At 42.4% G+C, this 25,783-nt stretch overlaps 2 long non-coding RNA genes across 3 annotated transcripts; one reads left to right on the top strand and one right to left on the bottom strand.

Moving 5' to 3' along the window:
• Positions 1–1,305: 1,305 nt before the first annotated feature.
• LOC121136263 lies at positions 1,306–23,978 on the top strand. Its single transcript, XR_005873412.1, has 3 exons — positions 1,306–1,389; positions 19,825–20,005; positions 23,892–23,978. It is a non-coding gene; the product is annotated as an uncharacterized LOC121136263 (long non-coding RNA).
• On the bottom strand, positions 18,381–24,909 carry LOC121136262. 2 transcript variants are annotated; one of them, XR_005873410.1, is made up of 7 exons: positions 24,812–24,909; positions 23,967–24,080; positions 21,742–21,804; positions 21,525–21,650; positions 21,087–21,197; positions 19,738–19,855; positions 18,381–18,512 (listed from the first exon to the last, which is right to left on the bottom strand). It is a non-coding gene; the product is annotated as an uncharacterized LOC121136262 (long non-coding RNA). The 2 variants fall into 2 exon arrangements; XR_005873411.1 differs by lacking the exon at positions 24,812–24,909 and adding an exon at positions 24,163–24,214.
• Positions 24,910–25,783: the final 874 nt, after the last annotated feature.

The following is a 25,783-nucleotide window of genomic DNA, read 5'->3' as shown; positions in this document are numbered from 1 at the left end:
GCTACCAAGAGGCTGCCAGCATACTAATCCCACCTATACCCACAGGACTAGGTAAGTGTTGGCCTATTCATGGTCCTCCTTATGGTGCTCTTCTCAAAGTTGACTGATTTGTGGGGATGATGCACTAGGGATCCCATGACGGTGGCCCAGACCAGTCCACACAGATCCTGCCCGCATCCTAGTCCCACCTCTACCCATGGGACTAGGTAATTATGGGACTGATGCCCTGCTTGGAGTCCCCTAAGGCCTGAGGACTGAGAAATGGAGATGCCATCCCAGCAGTCCATTACAGCCCACCCAGAGACTGCCAAAGCCCTGGAACTAGTCCAGCCTCCACCTATGGGAAGAGCAGAGTCATGGGAATATTGGGCCTCCTTGTACCCAATAGTTTGGGAACCTTGGACCCGAAACTCCCAGGAGAGGAAGAGGCTCCTCCTGCTCTCAATGGAAGAAGAATGGGAATAAGGCACATTCAACAACAGAAAATCAAAAATGATACCACCAGAATCTAGGGAAACTACACCAGCAAACCTAACATCCCAACACAGATGAAGCAGAAGATAATGATTTTAAAATCAACTTCAGAAAAAGATACGGACCCTCAAAGAGAATATGAGAAAAATCACTTCAATAAATGGAAGAAAAAAGTAACAGGAAAATACAAGGAATCAGCAAATCTCTTAAAGGAAGGCAGGAAAAACAAACAATCAAACAGATGAAGGAAACATTTCAAGACCTGAAAACTGAAATAGAGCCAATGAGGAAACACAAATTGAGGGAATGCTTGAAATAGAAAGGCTGGGTAAAATATCAGGAACTACAGATGCAAGCATAACCAACAGAATACAAGAGATGGAAGACCGATCCTCAGGCACTGAAGATAAACTATAGGAAATGGATTCCTTGACCAAAAAAATTCTTAAGTCCAACAAATCCCTAACACAAAATATTCAGGAAATATGGGACACCATGAACTGACCAAACCTAAGAATAATGGGTATAGAAGAAGGAAAAGAAACCTACCAGAAAAGGTGCAGAAAACATATTCAACAAAACCATTGAAGAAAAGATTCCCAAACTAAAGAAAGACATGCCAATGCATATTGAAGAAGACTACAGAACACCAAATAGACTGAACCAAAAAAAATTCCAATGCCAGATAATAAGAAAAATTTCAAACTAGAGAATAAAGAGAGAATATTAAGAATAGCTAAGGAAAAATGACAAGTATCATATAAAGGCAAGCCTATCAATAGAATTACACCAGACTTCTTCATGGAAACTATGGAGCCATAAGGTACTGGACAAATATTCTACCAACACTAAGAGACCATGGATCCCAGCCAGCTCAGACTACTACACCAGAGCTTGACATCACTTTCACTGCAGGTGAGGACACAAAACAAACACTCTAATCCTTGTGCACACACACACACACACACACACACACACACACACAAAGTTTTCTTTTTAACATGATCATCACTACCAATGTTTCACATGTACTGCTTTACATCATGCAATGCAAGACATGTACAGCTAGTGGAAATTTTCTTCACTGTTTTTATTGGACATATCCATGTTTTGGCAGGCAATTCACAGTTTTACCTATATCAACGGGGGTGATTTCTAATATTTAACATGTTCCCTCATACTAAAATAAATTATCATTGAACTTTACTTAAATGACAAAACTTAACTTGCTTTCCAGCCATGTTTTCAATGCATTCTCTGTTTTGAGGATTTCCTCTTTACTTTTTGTTAGACTTATGTTTTTTTTCATTTCTACTGTGGTTTTATTCTCTAGTACATATGGCAGTCATTTAGCTTCTATTTTCAGCTATCATTTCATTTTGCATTTGTCTTCTGAATATATTGCAGAAATTACTTGTACCCCTGAATGTGTTGTTCCACAATAAACTCATTGATGGAGTTTTTTCATTTTTTATTTTAATTTTAAATAGCTTGTTTTACATGTCAATCCCAGTTCCCTCTCCCTCCCCTCTTCCCGCACTCCCCTTCCCCCTCCCTCCCACCCTATTGCCAAATCCTTCCACATAGGGGATATCTAGAGTCTGTCATTTTACTCTTGGTAGGGTCAAGGCACTCCCTAAGAGTCCAGGCTGAGAGAGCATCCTCTTTGTGCTATAGGCACATGAAGACAGTTTGTATACCAGGGATAGACACTGATCCACAGCTCAGGGCCCCATAGGTTGCCCAGGCCTTCTCGCTGACACTCACATTTGGGGGTCCAGATCAGTCCCATGCTGGCCTCCCCACTGTCGGTCTGGGGTCCAAGAGCACTCCCCTGTTCAGATCAGCTGTCTCTGCTGGTTTTGCCAGCCCATTCTTTGCCAATTTGCTCATCACTCCTCTCTGTCACTGGGTTCCTTGGGTTCAGTTCAGTGATTAGTTGTGTGTTTGCCTCTGCTTCCATCAGTCACAGGATGAAGGCTCCCGGATGGTTATAGACATCAAGTTCATTATCAGGAATGGGCATTCGAGGTGGTCCCTCCACTATTGCTTAGCTTGCCAATTGATGTTATACCTTTAGATCACTCGAGGTCACTCTGGTGCCTGATCTGTCTTCGATCCTATGATTCCCTCTTCCCCCTATTCTACCCCCACCCCCTCAACTTCCTGTTCCCCCATGACCAACTCCCTTCCTCTTTACCCCCTCTATTCTTCCCAGGTCCCACTCCCCTCCCCTCGCCGTGTTCCCCATCCATTCAGAGGATCTTGTCTCCATCCTCTTCTCTTGGGTACTATGCATATATGCATATCTTTTAGGTTCTTTCCTGTTTCCCAGACTTCTATCTGTGGAAGTGCAGACTGGCACTATCCTGATCCATGTCTAAAATCCATATATGAGTGAGTACATACCATGTTTGTCTTTTTGCGACTGGGTTACCTCACTCAGGATGGTTTCTTCCAGTGCTATCCATTTCCCTGCGAATTTCAAGATTCCATTGTTTTTTTCTGCTGAGTAATACTCCATTGTGTAAATGTACCACATTTTCTCTATCCACTCTTCAGTTGAGGGGCATCTAGGTTGCTTCCAGGTTCTGGCTATTACAAACAATGCTGCTATGAACATAGTGGAGCAGATGCCCTTGTTGTATGAACCTGCCTCATTTGGATAAATGCCTAAGAGTGGAATTGCTGGGTCTAGTGGTAGATTAATTCCCATTTTCCTGAGGAATCTCCATACTGATTTCCAAAGAGGCTGTATGAGTCGGCATTCCCACCAGCAGTGGAGGAGTGTTCCTCTCTCTCCACATCCTCTCCAGCATAAATTGTCTTCGGTGTTTTTGATTCTAGCCATTCTGACAGGAGTAAGATGGTATCTCAGAGTTGTTTTGATTTGCATTTCCCTGATGGCTAAGGATGTTGAGCACTTTCTTAAGTGTCTCTTGGCCATTTTAGCCTCCTCTACTGAGAATTCTCTATTTAGCTCTGTACCCCACCTTTCAAGTGGATCCTTTGGTGTTTTGGAGACTTGTTTCTTGAGTTCTTTGTAAATTTTGGAGATTAGCCCTCTGTCAGATGTAGGGTTAGTGAATATCTTTTCCCATTCTGTGGCCTGCCTTTTTGTCTTTTTGACTGTGTCCTTTGCCTTACAGAAGCTTTTTAGTTTCAGAAGGTCCCATTTGTTAATTGTCGATCTCAGTGCCTGTGCCACTGGTGTTATGTTTAGGAAGTGGTCTCCTGTACCAACTCGTTGAAGAGTATCTCCCACTTTCTCTTCTAAAAGTTTCAGTGTGGCTGGATGTATGTTGAGATCTTTGATCCATTTGGACTTAAGTTTTGTACAAGGCGATAAACATGGATCTATCTGCAGTCTTCTGCATACCAGTACCCAGTTATGCCAGCACCATTTGTTGAAGATGCTTTCTTTTTCCACTGTACAGTTTTAGCTTCTTTGTCAAAAATCAGGTGTTCATAGGTGTGTGGGTTAAAATTAGGGCTTTCGATTCGGTTCCATTGGTCTACCTGCCTATTTTTGTGCCAATACCAAGCTGTTTTCAGGACTATAGCTCTATAATAGAGCTTGAAGTCAGGTATGGTGATGCCTCCTGAAGTTCCTCTATTGTATAGGGATGTTTTGGCTATCCTGGGCCTTTTGTTTTTCCATATAAAGTTGATTAATGTTCTTTCCAGGTCCTTGAAGAATTGTGATGGAATTTTGATAGGGATTGCATTGAATCTGTAGACTGCTTTTGGCAAGATTGCCATTTTTATTATGTTGATCCTACCAATCCAAGAGCATGGGAGATCTTTCCATTTTCTGGTATCTTCTTTGATTTCTTTCTTCAAAGACACAAAGTTCTTGATATACAGGTCTTTCACTTCCTTGGTTAACATTATCCCCAGATATTTGATGCTGTTTTTGGCTATTGTAAAAGGTGATGTTTCTCTGATTTCTTTCTCAGTCACTTCATCTTCTGTATATAATAGGGCCACTGATTTTTTTGAGTTTACCTTGTATCCTGCCACATTGCTGAAGGTGTTTATCAGCTCTAGGAGTAACCTTGCGGAGTTTTTTGGGTCACTTATGTAAACTATCATATCATCTGCAAATAGTGAAAGTTTGACTTCTTCTTTTCCTATTTGTATCCCCTTTATCTCCTTTTGTTGTCTTATTGCTGTAGCTAGAACTTCAAGTACAATATTGAAGAGATATGGAGAGAGTGGACAGCCTTGTCTTGTTCCTGATTTTAGAGGAATTGCTTTGAGTTTCTCTCCATTTAGTTTGATGTTAGCTGTTGGTTTACTGTATATTGCTTTAATTATATTCAGGTACGTTCCTGTTATCCCTGATCTCTCTAGGACCTTTATCATGAAGGGGTGCTGGATTTTGTCAAAGGCTTTTTCAGCATCTAGTGAGATGATCATGTGGTTTTTCTTTTGCAGATTGTTAATATGGTGGATTACATTGATAGATTTTCTAATGTTAAACCATCCCTGCATTCCTGGAATGAAGCCTACTTGATCATGGTGGATGATTTTTCTGATGTGTTCTTGAATCCGGTTTGCAAGTATTTTATTGAGTATTTTTGCATCAATGTTCATGAGGGAAATTGGTCTATAGTTCTCTTTCTTAGTGGTGTCTTTGTGTGGCTTGGGTATCAAGGTAATTGTAGCCTCGTAGAAAGAGTTTGGCAGTGAGCCTCCTGCTTCTATTGTGTGGAATACTTTGACGAGTATTGGAATGAGCTCTTCTTTGAATTTCTGGTAGAATTCTGCACTGAAGCCATCTGGGCCTGGGCTTTTTTTGTTTGGGAGACTTTTGATGACTGCTTCTATTTCATTAGGGGTTATAGGTCTGTTTAGATTATTTATCTGTTCTTGATTTAGTTTTGGCAAGTGATATCTATCCAGGAAATTGTCCATTTCCTTTAAATTTTCAAATTTTGTGGAGTACAGATTTTCAAAGTATGCCCTGATGATTCTCTTGATTTCCTCAGAGTCCGTTGTTATGTCCCCTTTTTCATCCCTGATTTTGTTAATTAGCATGTTCTCTCTCTGTCTTTTGGTTAGTTTGGACAGAGGTTTGTCTATTTTGTTGATTTTCTCAAAGAACCAACTCTTTGTTTCATTGATTCTTCTCAGTGTTTTCCTGGTTTCTACTTGATTGATTTCAGCCCTCAATTTGATTATTTCCTGGCGTCTGCTCCTCCTGGGGAGTTTGCTTCTTTTTGTTCTAGAACATTCAGCTGTGCTATTAATTCTCTAGTATGACTGTTCTCCAGTTTTTTCATGTGGGCACTTAGTGCTATAAACTTTCCTCTCAGCACTGCTTTCAAAGTGTCCCATAAGTTTGTGTATGTTGTGTCTTCATTCTCATTGAAATCGAGGAAGTCTTTAATTTCTTTTTTTATTTGTTCCTTTACCCAGGGATGGTGCAATTGTGCATTGTTCAATCTCCATGAGTTTGTAGGGTTTCTGCGATTTGTGTTATTGTTGAATTCTAATGTTAATGCATGGTGGTCTGATAAGATGCAGGGGGTTATTCCAATTTTTTTGTATCTGTGGAGATTTGCTATGTTTCCTATTATGTGGTCAATTTTAGAGAAGGTTCCATGTGGTGCCGAGAAGAAGGTATATCCCTTTGTATTTGGGTGGAGTGTTCTATAGATGTCTGTTAAACCCAGTTGGGTCATAACTTCTATTAATTCTTTTGTTTCTTTGTTAAGTTTCTGTCTGGAGGTCCTGTCTAGCGGTGAGAGCGGAGTGTTGAAGTCTCCTACTATTAGTGTGTGAGATTTTATGTGCATTTTGAGCTTTAGTAATGTTTCTTTCACGAATGTAGGTGCCTTTGTATTTGGGGCATAGATGTTTAAAATCGAGACTTCGTCTTGATGTATTTTTCCTTTGATGAATATGAAGTGCCCTTCTTCATCTCTTTTGATTGATTTTAATTTGAAGTCTAATTTGTTAGATATTAGGATTGCTACGCCCGCTTGTTTCTTGGGGCCGTTTGATTGGAAGATCTTTTCCCAGCCCTTTACTCTGAGATAACGTCTGTCTTTGGTGTTGAGATGTGTTTCTTGTATGCAGCAGAAGGAAGGGTTCTGTCTTCGTATCCATTCTGCTAGTCTGTGTCTTTTTATAGGCAAGTTGAGGCCGTTGACATTGAGGGATATTAATGACCATTGATTGGTGATCCTTGTTTGCGCTTGATTTATTGTTAGTGAAGTTATTTTGTGTAGTTTCTCCTCCCTTTTTCTTTTGGTGTTTTGTAAAGTATGATTATATATTGCCTGTGTCTTTGTGAATGTAGTTATCTTCCTTGGCTCTAGGTTTTCCTTCTAGCATTTTCTGTAGAGCTGGATTCATGGATACGTATTGTTTAAATCTGGCTTTGTCATGGAATATTTTGTTTTCTCCATCTATGGTAATTGAGAGCTTTGCTGGATATAGTAGTCTGGGCTGGCATCCTTGTTCCCTTAGCGTTTGTAGGACATCTGACCAGGATCTTCTGGCTTTCATCGTTTCCATTGAGAAGTCAGGTGTAATTCGGATAGGTCTGCCTTTGTATGTTACTTGGCCTTTTTCTTTAGCTGCTCTTAATATTTTCTCTTTACTCTGTAGGTTTGATGTTTTGATTATTATATGGCGAGGTGACTTCTTTTTCTGGTCAAGCCTATTTGGTGTTCTGTAAGATTCTTGTACTTTCATAGGCATATCTTTCTTTAGGTTAGGGAAGTTTTCTTCTATGATTTTGTTGAATATGTTTTCTGTACCTTTAAGTTGAAGTTCTTCACCTTCTTCTATACCTATTATTCTCAGGTTTGGCTTCTTCACGGTGTCCCATATTTCCTGGATATTTTGTGTTAAGGATTTGTTGGTTTTGAGATTTTCTTTGGTTGACGACTCTATATCCTCTAATGAGTCTTCAACACCTGAGATTCTCTCTTCTATCTCTTGTATTCTATTGGTGATACTTGCATCTGTAGTTCCAGACCGTTTACCGAGCTTTTCTATTTCCAGCATCCCTTCATTCTGTGTTTTCTTTATCGTTTCTATTTCAGCTTTCAATCCTTCAACTGTTTGAGCTGTTTCCTTAATTTTCTTGGTTGTTTTTTCTTGGTGCTCTTTAGATTCTTTGAGAGATTTGTTTATTTCTTGAATTTTTCCCCCATTTCATGGATTTTTTTGTTTGTTTTTTCTTCTATTTCTTTAAGGGATTTCCTTGTTTCTTCTTTGAGGGTCTCCATCATCTTCATGAGATAATTTTTAAGGTCTGTCTCCTCTTGTTCATCTATGTAGTGCTTTTCGGGTCTTGCTGGTGTTGGATCCCTGGATTCTGGTGGGGTCATGTTGGTGTTTCTATTGCTGAGTGATCTCTTATTCTGTCTTCTTCCCATCTCTTCTTCCAGTGGGTGCTGGTGGGGTCTTTCCGTCTCCACTGGTCTCCTTCCTTACTGCAGCTGAAGCTGGGGATGCTGAAGCTGGACTCGCTGGGGTTGGGGTCTTGGAGGGGCTGATCTCTTTCCTGAAGCTGGACTCCCTGGGGTTGGGTCTTGGAGGGGTTGATGTCTTTCCTGAAGCTGGGCTCGCTGGGTTGGGGTCTTGGAGGGGCTGATCTCTTTCCTGTGTGGGCGGCTCTTCTGGAAGCCGGGAGCGGCCCCGAAGATGGAGGGGGATGGGTGATGGGCGGGCGGTCCCCGCTGGAGACCCAATCTCACCTGAAGCTGGGCTCGCTGGGGTTGGGGTCTTGGAGGGGCTGATCTCTTTCCTGTGTGGGCGGCTCTTCTGGAAGCCGGGAGCGGCCCCGAAGATGGAGGGGGATGGGTGATGGGCGGGCAGTCCCCGCTGGAGACCCAATCTCACCTGAAGCTGGGCTCGCTGGGTTGGGGTCTTGGAGGGGCTGATCTCTTTCCTGTGTGGGCGGCTCGCATTGATGGAGGTTTTTTTTGTTGTTGTTGTTGTTGTAAGAATTTTTTTTATTAATATTTTTTTTATTTTCCATTTTAAATTTAGATAAGAAACAAGGTTGCTTCACAAGTCAGTACGAAGTCCCTCTCCCTTTCCCTCCCCTCCTCCCGTGCCCTCCCCCATCCCCCCGTTATCCCCTCATTCCCCCAGGGAGGGTGAGGCCCTCCATGGGGGTGTCCATAGTCTGTCATTTCATATAGGGCAGGGCCTAGACCCTTCCCCAAGAGTTCAGGGTGAGAGTGCACCTCACATTGTTCTATGGGAGTCCAGAGACCGTGTGTATACTTGGGATGGGTACTGATATGCTGTCCAAGGCTCAATAGATTACCTAGGCCTCCTCACTGACACCCAGATTCAGGGTGTCTTGATCAGTCCCATGCTGGATTCCCAGGCTGATGCCTGGGATTCAAGAGTTAACCTTTGTCTGGTCAGCTGTTTCTGGGGGTTCAACCAGCCCAGTCTTAATCCCTTTGATCATCAGTCCTCCCTCTCTGATACTGGCTTTCTTGAGTTCAGCTCAGTACTTAACCAGCCAGTAAATGAAGTTTCTGTTTCCCAGACTCTCTGGCAATAGGATTGTAGGCTGGCACTCCCCAGATCTATGTCTAAAATCCATATATGAGAGAGTACATGCCATGTTTCTCTTTTTGTGACTGGGTTACCTCACTCAGGATGGTTTCTTCTAGTGTCATCCATTTGCCTGCGAATCTCATGATTCCATTATATTTTTCTGCTGAATAGTACTCCATTGTGTAGATGTACCACATTTTCTCTATCCATTCTTCGGGTGAGGGACATCTAGGTTGCTTCCAAGTTCTGGCTATTACAAATAAAGCTGCTATGAACATAGTGGAACAGACATCTTTGTTATATGAATGGGCATCTTTTGGATATATGCCTAAGAGTGGAGTTGCTGGGTCTTGTGGTAGGTTTATTCCCATTTTTCTGAGGAATCTCCATACTGATTTCCAAAGTGGCTGAACCAGTTGGCACTCCCACCAGCAATGGAGGAGTGTCCCCCTTTCACCACATCCTCTCCAGCATAAATTGTCATTGGTGTTTTTGATTTTAGCCATTCTGACAGGAGTGAGATGGTATCTCAGAGTTGCTTTGATTTGCATTTCCCGGATGGCTAAGGATGTTGAGCACTTTCTCAAGTGCCTCTCAGCCATTTTAGACTCCTCTATTGAAAACTCTCTATTTAGTTCTGCAGCCCACTTCTTAATTGGGTCCTTTGCTGTTTTGGAGACTTGCTTCTTGAATTCTTTGTAAATTTTGGAGATCAACCCTCTGTCAGATGTGGGATTAGTGAATATTTTTTCCCATTCTGTGGGCTGCCTTTTTGTCTTGCTGACTGTGTCCTTTGCCTTACAGAAGCTTCTCAGTTTCAGTAGGTCCCATTTATTAATTGTTGATCTCACTGTCTGTGCTACTGGTGTTATGTTCAGGAAGCTGTCTCCTGTACCAATTCTTTCAAGGGTACCACCCACTTTCTCTTCTAAGAGGTTCAGTGTGGCTGGATTTATGTTGAGGTCTTTGATCCATTTGGACTTAAGTTTTGTGCATGGCGATAAACATGGATCGATCCGCATTTTTCTACATGCCAGTCTCCAATTATGCCAGCACCATTTGTTGAAGATGCTTTCTTTATTCCATTGTATATTTTTAGCTTCTTTGTCAAAGATCAGATGTTCGTACGTGTGTGGGTTAATACCCGGATTTTCAATTCGATTCCATTGGTCTGCCTGTCTATTTTTGTGCCAATACCAAACTGTTTTCAGGACTATAGCTCTATAATAGAGCTTGAGGTCAGGGATAGTGATGCCTCCGGACGTTGCCTTGTTGAACAGGGTTGTTTTGGCTATCCTGGGTCTTTTGTTTTTCCATACAAAATTGATTATTGTTCTTTCAAGGTCTGTGAAGAATTGTGCTGGGATTTTAATGGGGATAGCATTGAATCTGTAGATTGCTTTTGGCAGGATTTGGATGTTTTTTAAATATATGCAAAACTGTTCCACAGATGTTGTTGGTGATTTGGGTCGTTGTCTGCACTTGGAAGGTGGAAGTAGTGACCACTGAATCATACTCCACATCTTTTCCATCATAGATGTCCTGAGCCACGTCTGAGCTCCTCTGGACCTCAGCATAGACATGGTAATCTTCCACGAGAAGAGAGCTGAGAAGCCTACTCCTTCTTCACAGTCACAAATGCTCAGTATGCACAACTGCTAGGTCAGGAGTTGGGGTCCACGATTCTAGTTGTGACCAGGCACCTACAAGAGAAGGCTGATTTTACACCCTTGATAAGACTTGCAGAAGATTCATTCACAACCCTATACCTGTTGCCTCTAAGTTAGATAGCAGATTTATCTTTGCTGAAATTCAGTGACCTTATGAGGACTGGGTCAATCTCCATTTCCATCCCATGTGACTTTTCTGAGGTAGTATTCAGTGTGGTCTCCTAGGAATGTTCTGATTGCTGCTTGTCCTGGATTCCCTGCAAATGTCCCATAACAAGGCTGTAGAATCAAGGAGAAGCAGTTTACTACCACCATGTGTGTACCTGGGCCCAGTGCTTCCTACAACCCATCCTGTTGGACATTTCACCTAGATGTCACAGGATGCACATATGGTGAAAGGAGCTTTGTCACAGAACATGTCCAACAGAACCTGGACATCTGCGGAGAGAAACGACAGTCAATTACAATTCTGCAGTTGACCTCTGAGACTTCAAGTGACCCAGGCTGTTACCACAATTGTCATGGTATCTGAGTCAAAGGAATTTAAACAGTGTTCCAATCAGTCATGCTCTCTGTAATAGAGCAAGCTACTGAACATCTCTAGGACTCATGTTTCCTCCACTGGGCATGTGAACAGAACTGTGTGGTGAGAGCTTGATTGCACAAACAACGCATGTCTGAGTATCAGAGAATGGAAGCTTGCCACTAACTAACCACAGAGGTCTGTACAGACAGACATGAATTGACGATAGCTGGGAAGAGTATAACAGGGAAATAGGAACTCACTTTCTTGTATGCTCAGTTGCTAAGGAGGTAAGCTATGGCCATGGCTTGCTCCTTCTCTCTGATATCTCAGCATTTTCCTTCTTTACCTGACTACTGCGTTTTTATTAATTAGACCAATTAAGAATGACAATTACAGTACTGACAAAGTTGGAATAGTGTGTTTTAAGATGTGTGTACAAATAGCTGGTATTGACTGCCCTGTTCCTGCACCATCCATCAGGCAGAGAGTGAGGCAGGAGGGTGTTAAGTGTGTGAATCTTTTTTTTTTAATTTTATTTTCCAGTTTAAATTTAGATAAGAATCAAGGTTGCTTCACAAGTCAGTTCCAGGTCCCTCTCCCATTCCCTCCCTTCCTCCCGTGCCCTCCCCTCCCCCCCCCCGTTATCCTCTCATTTCTCCAGGGAGGGTGAGGCCCTCCATGGGGGTGTCCATAGTGTGTCATTTCATATAGGGCAGGGCCTAGACCCTTTCCCAAGAGTTCTGGGTGAGAGTGCACCTCACATTGTTCTATTGGAGTCCAGAGTCCGTGTGTATACTTGGGATGGGTACTGATCTGCTGCCCAAGGCTCAATAGATTCCCTAGGCCTCTTCACTGACACCCAGATTCAGGGGTCTTGATCAGTCCCATGCTGGCTTCCCAGGCTAATGCCTGGGATTCAAGAGTTAACCTTTGTCTGGTCAGCTGTTTCTGGGGGTTAAACCAGCCCAGTCTTAATCCCTTTGATCATCAGTCCTCCCTCTCTGTTACTGGCTTTCTTGAGTTCAGCTCAGTACTTAACCAAGGGAGTCTGCCTCTTCTTCGATCAGCCACTAAATAAAGTTTCTGTTTCCCAGACTCTCTGGCCATAGGATTGTAGGCTGGCACTCCCCAGATCTATGTCTAAAATCCATATATGAGAGAGTACATGCCATGTTTCTCTTTTTGTGACTGGGTTACCTCACTCAGGATGGTTTCTTCTAGTGTCATCCATTTGCCTGCGAATCTCATGATTCCATTATTTTTTTCTGCTGAATAGTACTCCATTGTGTAGATGTACCACATTTTCTCTATCCACTCTTCGGGTGAGGGACATCTAGGTTGCTTCCACGTTCTGGCAATTACAAATAAAGCTGCTATGAACATAGTGGAACAGACCTCTGTGTTGTATGAATGGGCTTCTTTTGGATATATGCCTAAGAGTGGAGTTGCTGGGTCTTGTGGTAGGTTTATTCCCATTTTTCTGAGGAATCTCCACACTGATTTCCAAAGTGGCTGAACCAGTTGGCACTCCCACCAGCAATGGAGGAGTGTCCCCCTTTCACCACATCCTCTCCAGCATAAATTGTCATTGGTGTTTTTGATTTTAGCCATTCTGATAGGGGTGAGATGGTATCTGAGAGTTGTTTTGATTTGCATTTCCCGGATGGCTAAGGATGTTGAGCACTTTCTCAAGTGCCTCTCAGCCATTTTAGACTCCTCTATTGAAAACTCTCTATATAGTTCTGCAGCCCACTTTTTAATAGGGTCCTTTGGTGTTTTGGAGACTTGCTTCTTGAGTTCTTTGTAAATTTTGGAGATCAACCCTCTGTCAGATGTGGGATTAGTGAATATTTATTCCCATTCTGTGGGCTGCCTTTTTGTCTTGCTGACTGTTGTGTCCTTTGCCTTACAGAAGCTTCTCAGTTTCAGTAGGTCCCATTTATTAATTGTTGATCTTACTGCCTGTGCTACTGGTGTTATGTTCAGGAAGCTGTCTCCTGTACCAATTCGTTCAAGGGTACCACCCACTTTCTCTTCTAAGAGGTTCAGTGTGGCTGGATTTATGTTGAGGTCTTTGATCCATTTGGACTTAAGTTTTGTGCATGGCGATAGACATGGATCGATCTGCATTCTTCTACATGCCAGTCTCCAATTATGCCAGCACCATTTGTTGAAGATGCTTTCTTTATTCCATTGTATATTTTTAGCTTCTTTGTCAAAGATCAGATGTTCGTACGTGTGTGGGTTAATACCCGGGTTTTCAATTCGATTCCATTGGTCTACCTGTCTATTTTTGTGCCAATACCAAGCTGTTTTCAGGACTATAGCTCTATAATAGAGCTTGAGGTCAGGGATGGTGATGCCTCCGGACGTTGCCTTGTTGAACAGGGTTGTTTTGGCTATCCTGGGTCTTTTGTTTTTCCATACAAAATTGATTATTGTTCTTTCAAGGTCTGTGAAGAACTGTGCTGGGATTTTAATGGGGATTGCATTGAATCTGTAGATTGCTTTTGGCAGGATTGCCATTTTTACTACATTGATCCTACCTATCCAAGAGCATGGGAGATCTTTCCATTTTCTGAGGGCTTCTTTAATTTCTTTCTTTAAAGATTCAAAGTTCTTACGATACAGGTCTTTCACTTGTTTGGTTAGCGTTACCCCAAGGTATTTTATGTTATTTGTGGCAATTGTAAAGGGTGATGTTTCTCTGATTTCTCTTTCAGCCCTTTTATCATCTGTATATAGTAGGGCTACTGATTTTCTTGAGTTGATCTTGTAGCCTGCCACTTTGCTGAAGGTGTTAATCAGCTGTAAGAGTTCCCTGGTAGAGTTCTTTGGGTCATTGATGTAAACTATCATATCGTCTGCAAACAGTGAAAGTTTGACCTCTTCCTTCCCAATTTGTATCCCCTTGATCCCCCTTTGTTGTCGTATGGCAATAGCTAGGACTTCAAGTACCATGTTGAAAAGGTATGGAGAGAGTGGACAGCCTTTTTTGTTCCTGATTTTAGAGGAATTGCATTGAGTTTCTGTCCATTTAGTTTGATGTTGGCTGTTGGTTTACTGTATATAGCTTTTATTATGTTTAAGTATGTCCCTGTTATCCCAGATCTCTCCAAGACCTTTATCATGAAAGGGTGTTGGATTTTGTCAAAGGCTTTTTCAGCATCTAGTGAGATGATCATGTGATTTTTGTTTTTCAGCTTGTTTATATGGTGGATTACGTTGATGGATTTTCGTATGTTGAACCATCCCTGCATTCCTGGGATGAAACCTACTTGATCGTGGTGAATGATTGTTTTGATGTGTTCTTGGATCCGATTTGCCAGTATTTTATTGAGTGTTTTTGCATCAATGTTCATGAGGGATATTGGTCTGAAGTTCTCTTTCTTGGTTGTATCTTTGTGTGGCTTGGGGATCAAGGTTATTGAAGCCTCATAGAAAGAGTTTGGCAAAGACCCTTCTGCTTCTATTGTGTGGAACACTTTGAGAAGAATTGGTATAAGCTGTTCTTTGAATTTGTGGTAGAATTCTGCACTGAGGCCATCTGGACCTGGGCTTTTTTTGGTTGGGAGACTTTTGATGACAGCTTCTATTTCCATAGGGGTTATACGTCTATTTAAATTGCTTATCTGTTCTTGATTTAGTTTTGGCAAATGATAGCTGTCCAGGAAGTCATCCATTTCCTTTAAATTTTCGAATTTTGTGGAGTACAGGTTTTCAAAGTATGACCTAATGATTCTCTGGATTTCCTCAGAGTCTGTTGTTATGTCCCCCTTTTCATTTCTAATTTTGTTAATTTGCGTGTTCACTCTCTGCTGTTTGGTAAGTTTGGACAGAGGTTTGTCTATCTTGTTGATTTTCTCAAAGAACCAACTCTTCGTTGCGTTGATTCTTTGTATTGTTTTCCTGGTTTCTACTTGATTGATTTCAGCCCTCAATTTGATTATTTCTTGGCGTCTACTCCTCCTGGGGGAGTGTGCTTCTTTGTGTTCTAGAGCTTTCAGCTGTGATGTTAATTCTCTGGTATAACTGTTCTCCTGTTTCTTCATGTGAGCATTTAGCGCTATGAACTTCCCCCGTAGCACTGCTTTCAAAGTGTCCCATAGGTTTGGGTATGTTGTGTCTTCATTCTCATTGAATTCGAGGAAGTCTTTAATTTCTTTTTTTTATTTCCTCTTTGACCCAGGGATGGTGCAGTTGAGCATTATTCAATTTCCATGAGTTTGTAGGTTTTCTGCAATTTGTGTTGTTGTTGAATTCTAATTTTAAAGCATGGTGGTCTGATAAGATGCATGGAGTTATTCCAATTTTTTTGTAGCTGCTGAGGTTTGATATGTTGCCAAGTATGTGGTCGATTTTTGAGAAGGTTCCATGTGGTGGTGAGAAGAAGGTATATTCTTTTTTATGTGGATGAAATGTTCTATAGATATCTGTTAATCCCAGTTGGGTCATTACTTCTATTAGACCTTTTGCTTCTTTCTTGAGTTTCTGTTTGGTATTCCTGTCTAGTGGTGAGAGTGGTGTGTTGAAATCTCCCACTATAACTGTGTGGGGCTTTAGATGAGATTTAAGTTCTAATAATGTTTTTTTAACGAATGTGGGTGCCTTTGTATTTGGGGCATAGATGTTCAGAATAGACACTTCCTCTTGGTGGGTTTCACCTGTGATGAGTATGTAATGACCTCCTTCATCTCTTTTGATTGATTTTATTTTAAAGTCTAGTTTGTTAGATATTAGGATTGTACCCCGGCTTGTTTCTTGGGTCCATTCGATTGAAAAATTTTTTCCCAACCTTTAATTCTCAGGTAATGTTTGTCTTTAAGGGTGAGGTGTGTTTCCTGTATGCAGCAGAAGGAAGGGTTCTGTCTTCGAATACAATCTGCTAGTCTGTGTCTTTTTATGGGTGAGTTAAGGCCATTAATATTGAGGGATATTAATGACCAATGATTGCTCATCCTTCTTCGATTTGCGATGGTTGTTGTTGGTGGAATTATGTGTGGAATTTCACCCCTTTGTTCTTTTGGCTGTTGGTAGAGAGAGATTCTCTAATGCTTATGTTTTTCTCGTTGTAGTTAGCTTCCTTGGGTTGGAGTTTTCCTTCCAAAATTTTCTGTAGGGCTGGGTTAGTGGACACATATTGCTTGAATCTAGTTTTGTCATGGAATATCTTGTTTTCTCCGTCTATAGTGATTGAGAGCTTTGCCGGGTATAGTAGTCTGGGCTGGCATCTGTGGTCTCTTAGTGTAGGTAGAATATCTATCCAGGACCTTCTGGCTTTCAGCGTTTCCATGGAGAAATCAGGTGTAATTCTGATAGGTCTGCCTTTATATGTTACTTGACCTTTTTCCTTGGCTGCTCTTAATATTCTTTCTTTATTCTGTATGTTTGGGGTCTTGATTATTATGTGGTGAGGGATTTTTTTGTGGTCCACTCTATTTGGTGTTCTGTAGGATTCTTGTACCTTCATTGGCATGTCTTTCTTAAGGTTGGGAAAGTTTTCTTCTATGATTTTGTTGAATATGCCTTCTGCCCCTGAGCTGGATTTCTTCTCCTTCTTCTATACCTATTATTCTTAGGTTTGGTCTTTTCATGGTGTCCCATATTTCCTGGATGTTTTGTGTTAAGGATTTGTTGGATTTAAGGTTTTCTTTGGTTGATAAATCCATTTCTCCTAATGTATCTTCAACACTTGAGATTCTCTCTTCCATCTCTTCTATTCTGTTGGTAATGCTTGTATTGGTAGTGCCTGTCTGTTTGTCCAGCTTTTCTATTTTCTGCCTTTCTTCAGATTGTGTTTTTTTTAATGACTCTATTTCAGTTATCAACCCTTGCAGTGTTTGCATTGCTTCTTGCAATTTTCTGTTTATCTGTTCGTCCGTTTGTTGCCTTTTATGAATTTTTTGGTTTGTTCTTTCTTCCATTTCTTGCATTTTTTGGTTTGTTTTTTTTTGTTCCATTTCTCGCATTTTGTGCTTTGTTTCTTCTTCCATTTCCTGCCTTTTTTGGTTTGTTTCTTCTTCCATTTTTTTCATTTTTTGCTTTGTTTTTTCTACCATTTCTTGCATTTTTTGTTTTGTTTTTTCTTCCATTTCTTGCATTTTTTGCTTCATTTCTTCTTCCATTTTCTGCCTTTTTTGGTTTGTTTTTTCTTCCAATTCTTGCATCTTTTGGTTTGTTTTTTCTTCCATTTCTTTGAGGGATTTTCCAATATCCTCTTTTAGGGCCTCTATCATTTTCATGAAAGTGCTTTTAAGGTCGTTCTCTTCTGTTTCGTCCGCATTGGAATGTTGGGGTCTTGCTGGTGTGGAGTCTCTAGAATCTGGCGGTGTCATATTTGTTTTTCTGTTGCTGACTGTGTTTTTGTATTGTCTCTTTCCCATCTCTTCTTCTAGTGGGTACAGAAAGAGCCCCTTACTGGTCTGGGGACCAGCGTTCCCTTTTGGTGGGTGCTAGCAAGTCCAATAATCTGGTGGTTCTTCTATTCCTTGTCCGAATGCTGGTCCCGTGGGTGGAGAAGAAGAACAGGAATCTGGGGCGCTTATCCTCTTACCTGGTCCCCTGGACCCTATGCTGGGTCCTGTTGTACTTGATCCAGAACAGCTACTCCCCTGGTCTCCCTGGGTCCTCTGGTTTCCTGGTCTCGTTGGTGGGAGAGAAGACCTGGGGTCTGGGTGCTTGGCTCCCGCCGGGATTGGGAGCTCTGTGCAGTTCCCAGGGGATCTGCAGGCACTGGAGCACAGGCCGGGAAGCCAGCCTGTTTGCCTGATGCTGCTGAAAGAACCGCCCCTTGGCTGGTCTCCCAGCCTACTCTCCTTTCCTGGTCTCGTTGGTGTGAGCGAAGATCCGGAGTCTGGGGTGCTTGGCTCCAGCCGGGATTGGGAGCTCTGTGCAGGTCCCAGGGGATCTGCAGGCACTGGAGCACAGGCCGGGAAGTCGGCCTATTTACCTGATGCTGCTGGAAGAACCGCAGCTTCCCTGGACTCCCAGCCTCCTCTCCTTTCCTGGTCTCGTTGGTGGGAGAGAAGACCTGGGGTCTGGGTGCTTGGCTCCCGACGGGCTTGGGAGCTCTGTGCAGTTCCCAGGAAGCAAGGTTTTAAAAAGGGAGACTGATCATGAGCTGACTTCTCTCAGGTAACAGTGTAAATGCTCCCTCCAGTGGCCAGTGATGTAAAATGTTCATATTATGCTCACCTGCTCTCTTGGGCATCATATCTTCATTCTGAGATTCACAAGCTTAGAGACAAGCACATGGGTTTGGAGCCTTGGGTCTGCTTGTGGTGTCTCTTGTGGGATTCCATGACCTGCCATGGTAGGAAAGTATCTTTTATCCACGTATTAATGTCACTTAAGGGCATCAGAAATGAAGCGTGCTTTAGTTGTAAGTACTGACAAAAACAGGAGATGTGTGTCAAGCAACAAACAGTTCAGAGTCTCTGGACCTGGTTTTTGCTAGCAATTGTGAACATTCATGGCTTTGGTGATGGAACACAACATATATTTAGCAATTGTTAACATTCATGGCTCTGGTGATGGAACACAACATATATTTAGTCACTTGGGTGTGACAGAAAGTCATGACTATCATATCTTATTACTATCATAATACGCAGGTGTAAGAAGATGTTGACCCTCATTGAATCAAGCACTTCCTCCTCAGTGCTGTTAGTGTCAGAGAGGAGATATGTGCTACCTGCACCAAGTTCTCTCAAAATCCCTCTGAATCCACGCCTAGGGTGATGCTGACTTTCTCTTTCTGGTCCTCTGTAACATGAGGTCAACAAACACATTCCCTTGGGATTGAGGAAACCTGCCTAGAAAGTCATCTGCTACCTCCCTGTAAGCCAGAGTTGGGTGTACAGCGTAAAACAAAAACTTCTCATCTTTCACAGGCTGGTACATAGTGCTCACAGTGATGACATGTGGGGCCCACAGATGAACTTTATTGTCACCCAACCTGTCCAGGCCTGACCCCTGGACCCTGGGACATATAGGAACAAAGTAGTTTAAAAAACACTGACCCCAACTCTGGCCTCTGTGTCCTAGGCTAGGAAAATCCTACTCACTTCCACAATGGAGCATACTAGCATTCCACCCACAGTGACACCCAATTTCCTCCAGCTTGCTGTCACCTTCCTGTCAGGAGACAAATATAGTTCTGATGAACATGCTACAGTGAGTTCCCCTCCCAAACACATAAACTTCACCAGCATGCAGTGTAACTGTGCTTTTCTAAAGGTCAGGTCACAAGGATAAATGACGACTCCAAACAAAACAGCAGGGAGGGGAGGAGGAGGAGGAGGTGGAGGAGGAGGAGGAGGAGGAGGAGGAGGAGACAAGAAGGAAAGGAGCTTCCTTGCCCTCATTGGGGAAACATTTCACTAGTCTACAGGTTCTGTACATTCATGGCAACGTGGGACAAGGTATTGGTTCAGAGTTCCGTCTAAGATGATATGAAAGGGCAGACCTTGACCATTTTTCCTTGAATATTGGGGTTTCCTGGGGAGAAACCTGTGGTAGATGGTTTACCTCCTCCTGTGCTGGACACAGACTTCATGCTGGATTCTGGGCACACTGTAATTTGTAATTTCTGCATATTTCCTACTTCTCTTTCAGTCCACAGCGTGAAATCTCCAGCCTGTGTCACCTGATGTATAGAGTTCATGAGTTTAAAGACAAGGACATGTGGAAAGGATTGAAAGGGAATCTGAAATATGCAGCACTCAGTCTCCACTGTTTTTACCCCACTGCACATCCCTCTCCCCATGGAGACTCCATTCTGTCTCTCCCATCCTCTGTAAATCTTCCCTCTGCAAATTGTCTCTTGCTGCATCTGTATCCCAGGTTCTCATGCTTTCCAACTCAACTAAGTCACTCGACATAGAAACTGGGAACAGTGTGGGACTGGTGATTTTGAACAAAGATTCATACATTTCAAACCCATATAGAGAAACAAGTTAATGTGCGATTTGCAAAGGAGAGATAATGGTTTCAAATATCAACAAAGATGAAATTAATATATGAAGAGGATGTGGAGCAAACAGCACATATTTAGTGTCAGTATTTGAAAATTTCCAGAAAACAATGCATCTTAAGATGGCTATATAGAATTCAATATTCAATTCCCAAATGCTAACCATCTCTTTTCCTTCAAATGTAAAACCTGATGGTCTATCAGGGCCAGAACACAAATGATAGGACACAAAGGACATGTATAGGACAGTGGTCTCCTGGGATGGTCCACAGTGTACTGGGGAGAGGAATGATCACCTCTACCCTCACAAAAGCCTAGAGTCTGCTGCCCAGAGTCCTAGTTGGTTTAGTATCAGGACTCCTGCTGCCCTGGACTCCCCATTATCATGCACCTATGAACAGGGATCCAAGGCCTAAAGTGCAACCCAAACACGTTGGACAAGAAAACACAGCAATGTGGGGCCTATGAGACGACTAGACTTGGAAGATGGCAGGAAAGTGGTCTCTATCCTTTTGATGGATGAGGTCAAAAAGAAGCTTCTATCTAGAAGTGTGGCTTTCTCAAGTGTCTCTACCATTTTTGTCCTTGAACTGAAACCTCTGCATTCAAAATACCAAGACAACTACCAAATGTCTCAGTGACCCACCGTGGTTATAAGACTTGTTCTGATGGCCTAAAAGGAAAGAACAAAATCAATCACACCAGGGAGACAATCTTCACTATTCTGATGTATCAGATGAAAGTCATGTAACTTGTAACTGGACAGCAGGTGGAGTTTCTGGGTAAACAGCGTTAGTCCTACACATTAATACTCTGTGCCTTAAATCCAAGGATCTACCAGCTAGGGCACACCTCCTTCAGTTCCCTGCCTTGGGTCCACAGAATTCATGACAGAACTTCTCACCTCCAGACATCTGTTCAAAGTGGACACAGTCTCTATTCTGAAGGCCCAATTTAGATTATTTCCTGATACAAGTCCATCCTGGATTAATGTTCTTCAGATCAATCCTTGACCCTGTGCAGATAAAAAAGCAAAAAAAAAACCTTAGTAAGATTCTACCTCACATGTTTGGAAGAAATTACCAGTGATGCAATACAGTACTTGAAGCGAGACATCACCCAGGAAACAAGTCAGGCTTGGATCTCTGTAATTTTGAGATATGGCTGTTATATATAGAGAGGCTCAGGTTAGCCAGGGACCATAGTCAATCCTCTCTAATAACATAAAATACAAAAAGGGCTGATTTTAGACCCCTGATGAGTCTTACAGAAGATTCATTCACAATCCCTAGACCTGTAGCCTCTAAGTTAATAGCAGTTTTATATTTCTGAAAATCAATACCTGATGAGGACCAGTAAATCTCCGTTTCTATCCCATGTGATGTTCTGAGGTAGAATTCAGTGTGGTCTCTTAGGAAGATCCCATTCCTGCTTGTCCTGGATTCCCTGCTACTGTCCCATAACAAGTCTGTAGTATCAAGGAGTAGCAGCAGTTTACCACCATCATGTTGTGTACCTGGGCCCTGAGCTTCCTGCACCCCTTCCTATTGGACACTCACCTAGATGACATACGGTGCACATATGGTGAAAGGAGCTTTGTCACAGAACATGACCAACAGAACCTGGAGAGAAAGTAAGGTCAATTACAATTCTGCAGTTGACCTCTGAGAATTCAAGTGACCCAGGCTGTTACCACAATTGTTATCTATCTGAATCAAAGGAATATAAGCAGTGTTCTAATCAGTAATGCTCTCCAAAAGAGCAAGTTCAGAACATCTCTAGGACTCAGTTTCCTCCACTGGAAGGTGAACAGAACTGTGTGGTGATATCTTGCCTGTAAAAACATTGCCTGACTGAGGATTAGAGAATGGAGCTTGCCACTAACTAACCACAGAATTCTGTACAGACAGACATGAAGTGCGATAGCTGGGCCGAATATAACACAGGGAAACAGGAACTCACTCCCTTGTCTCCTGAGTTGCTGAGGAGGTGAGCTATGGCCATGGCTTGCACCTTCTCTCTGGTATCTCATCATTTTCCTCCATATCAGTCACCTGGTTTTAATTAATTAGACCAATTAAGAACGACAATTAGAGTACTGACCAAGTTGGAGTAGTGTCTGTAAAGATGTGTAAACGAATAGCTGGTATTGACTGCCCCGTTCCTGTTCCTGTTCCATCCATCAGACAGAGAGTGAGGCAGGAGGGTGCTAAGTGTGTGAATCTTATCATTGCTGACTTCTCTCAGATAACACTCTAAAGGCCACAATATCATCCCTACTGTGGTCAGAGACGTAAAAAGTGCACATTATGCTCACCTGCTCTCTTGGGCATCATGTCTTCATTCTGAAATTCACAATCTTAGAGATCAGCACATGGGCTTGGAGCCCTGGGTCCACTTGTGCTGTCTCTTGTGAGATTCCATGACCTGCCATGGTAGGCAAGTACCTTTTACCCATGTATTGGTGTCAGTTACGGGCATCAGGACTGAAGCCTGCTTTACTAGTAACTACCCACAAACACAAAAGCTGTGTGTCAAACAACAAACAGTTCATTTTCTCTGGATCTTTTTTTGGTAGCAATTGTGAACCTTCAAACCCCTGGTAATAAAACACAGCATAGTTTAATCACTTGGGAGTGTTCTTACCCCACTGTTCTTACTCCACTGCACATCCCTCTCCCCATGCAGACTCCATTCTGTCTCTGCCATCATCCCAAAATCCTCTCTGTACAAATTGTCTCTTGCTGCCTCTGTATCCCAGGTTCTCATGCTCTCCAACTCAACTCAGTCACTGGACATAGAGGCTGGGAAAAGTGTGGGACTGGTGATATGGAACTATGTTTTGTAAATTTCCTACCCATATATAGAAAGAAGTTAATGTGCCATTTGCAAAGGAGATAAGACAATTTGAAATATCAACAAACATGAAATTAATATATGACGAGGGTGTGGAGCAAAGAGCACATATTCAGTGTCAGTATTTGAAATTTTCCAGAAAACAATGTATCTTAAGATGACTATATTACATGCAACAAGCAAGTCCCAAAAGCCAACCTTCTCTGTTCTTTCTTATGTAAAATCTGAATGTCTATCAGGGCCAGAACTCAAATGACAGGACACAAAGGACATGTAATAGGAGAGTTGTCTCCTGTGATGATCCACAGTGTACTGGGGAGGGGGAAGATCATCTCTATTCTCACAGAGAGCCCAGAGGCTACTCCACAGAGTCATAGTTGGTTTAGTATCAGGAATCCTGTTGCCCTGGACCCTCCATTATCATGCACCTATGAAGAGGGATCCATGGCCTAATGTACATTCCAAACATGTTTGACAATTAAACACAGTAATGTGGGGCCTATGATAAGACTAGACTTGGAGACAGCAGGAAGGTGAACTCTATTCTTTTGTTTGATGAGTCAAAAGAAGTTCCTATCAAGAACTGTGACTTTCTGCAGTATCTCTACCATTGGTGTCCTTAGAGTAAAAGCTCTGACTACAAAATACCAAGACAACTACCAAATATCCTGGTGACCCACCTTGGTTCTACGACATGTTCTGATGTCCTAAAAGGATGAACTCAATCAAACATACCAGGGACCTAGTCTTCACTATTCTGAAAGATCAGATTAAAATCATGTGACTTGTAACTGGGATTCAGGGGAAACAGGGTTGCTGTTACATGTTAATACTCTGTGCCTTAAATCCACAGATCTATCACCTAGGACACACCTCCTTCAGTTCACTGCCTTGTGTCCACAAAAGAATTGATGACAACACTTCTCACCTCTAACGGTCTGTTCATGGTGGACACAGACTCTATTCTGCAGGTCACATTTGCAGTTAGCGCCCTGTTTCAAGTCCTTCCTGGATGAAGGTTCCTTCAGGTAAAATCTTGACCCTATCCACATGAAAAAAGAAAAAAATTGGTAAGATTCTACCTCACATGTTTGCGAGAAATTACCATTGATTCTATACAGTACCTAAAGCCAGACAGCACTCAGGAGAAGAGGCAGGCTTGGATCTCTGTGATGTTGAGATCTGCCTGTTCTACACAGAAATGTTCAAGTTAACCAGGTCCATAGGTAATCATCTCTCAAAGTATAAAATACAAAATGGGCATTCAGGAAATTTCCCTGTCTCATTTCCTGATTCAACCTGACATCATTGATCTGCAAGAAAAGCAAGGCCTGAGCACAGTTGATTCCCACAAACTGAAAATCCTTGTAATCCGCTATGCAAGCTGCTACTTGTTCTGTGCACATGGGACTCATCAGATGGTCAGAGTGCTAGAAGGGAAGTGACAGCACGAGCTATCTGTTGTCATGCAGGGATGAAGTAGTAATTAACAAATTCAATTTTCAAGATTGCTTGAGAAAATGCCAGGATCAGATTATCAGAATGGAAGCTGGATGCCAAGCTCAAAAAGAAGATAGCACCTCTCTTTCCACACCTCCATTGTCTCTCATTCTGTCAGTACTCTTCAGTCAAGCAGGACAATGGTAACTGTCCCAATGTGCTGGAGATGCTAGCATAGGCCACCTCATGTGTACCTTTTCTTCAGGACATCAAGACCAGGCTTCTGAATCTCACCCTCACCCACAAAAAGATACCTACTTCACTCAATCTTACCTTCAGTAATGATTCACACAGATCAGGGCCTTGGAATGCCTGTTGAGTTCAATTCCCCTTGAAAACTCACTGAGCTGCTCCCTACCTGAAGGTTTCCTGGAAAACAGATCATATCACATTTGCCACTGCTTCCCACGGAACCTGTGGCTGTCATCAAGGGTTGCATCATGATCAAGGATTCCTTGTAAGTATGACGCCTATGGTCATCATTGGTCATAGAAATGCCATGACTGCTGGAATTGTTAAGGGAGAACTCAGCATCATGGGTGGAATGGCCTACTTACCTTCCCACTTTGGAGCAGAACAATGACAATGTAAAATCAAATGTGAATTATAAATCCATAGGTGCTTGCCTTTGAGTATATGAGACAAAGTTCGTAAAAGCACCAGGCACATTGTGTGTGTGTGTGTGTGTGTGTGTGTGTGTGTGTGTGTGTGTGTGTGTGTGTGTGTTTCTATCTGGGCATGTTTATACCAGTGTTTTTTGGACAGCATTATATGGTAAGCATGTGTGGTGAGCTTGGTCTCAACCTTAGCACATCATATGGGATGGCTGTTTGGAGGTCAGGTGACTTGATAGACATCACTGTGTATGCCACTACAGTAGAATTTAATATACAGCATTGCACAGTAACACTAGTAGAACCTGATCCACAGCACTTTGTGTGCTTGAGAAGGAGTCCAGGAGGAGTCCATCAGAAATGGTGACTGACACTGAAGTTATGAAATGCACAGAGGTAGGATGTCCAATGGGTCAATACTCGGCAGGCAATTTCATGAGTGTGACAGGAGGTGAAGTTCACAGCGTAGTCTGACAGCTAGTAGAGTTTGTGCGGTGGGATGTCAAACAACACCTGATAACCATAAGTAGATGCGTGGTCATAGGAGTGGAGGGTGTCTAAAGTTCTGATGAGTAACTATGCATATCAGTGGGGAGGAGTAGGACAGGGCATCTAGCATGGCACCTTATGT

The sequence above is a fragment of the Mesocricetus auratus genome, unplaced genomic scaffold (genome assembly GCF_017639785.1).
Source record: "Mesocricetus auratus isolate SY011 unplaced genomic scaffold, BCM_Maur_2.0 Super-Scaffold_100055, whole genome shotgun sequence".
NCBI lineage: Eukaryota > Metazoa > Chordata > Mammalia > Rodentia > Cricetidae > Mesocricetus > Mesocricetus auratus.
This window is presented reverse-complemented; position numbering and strand designations above follow the sequence as displayed.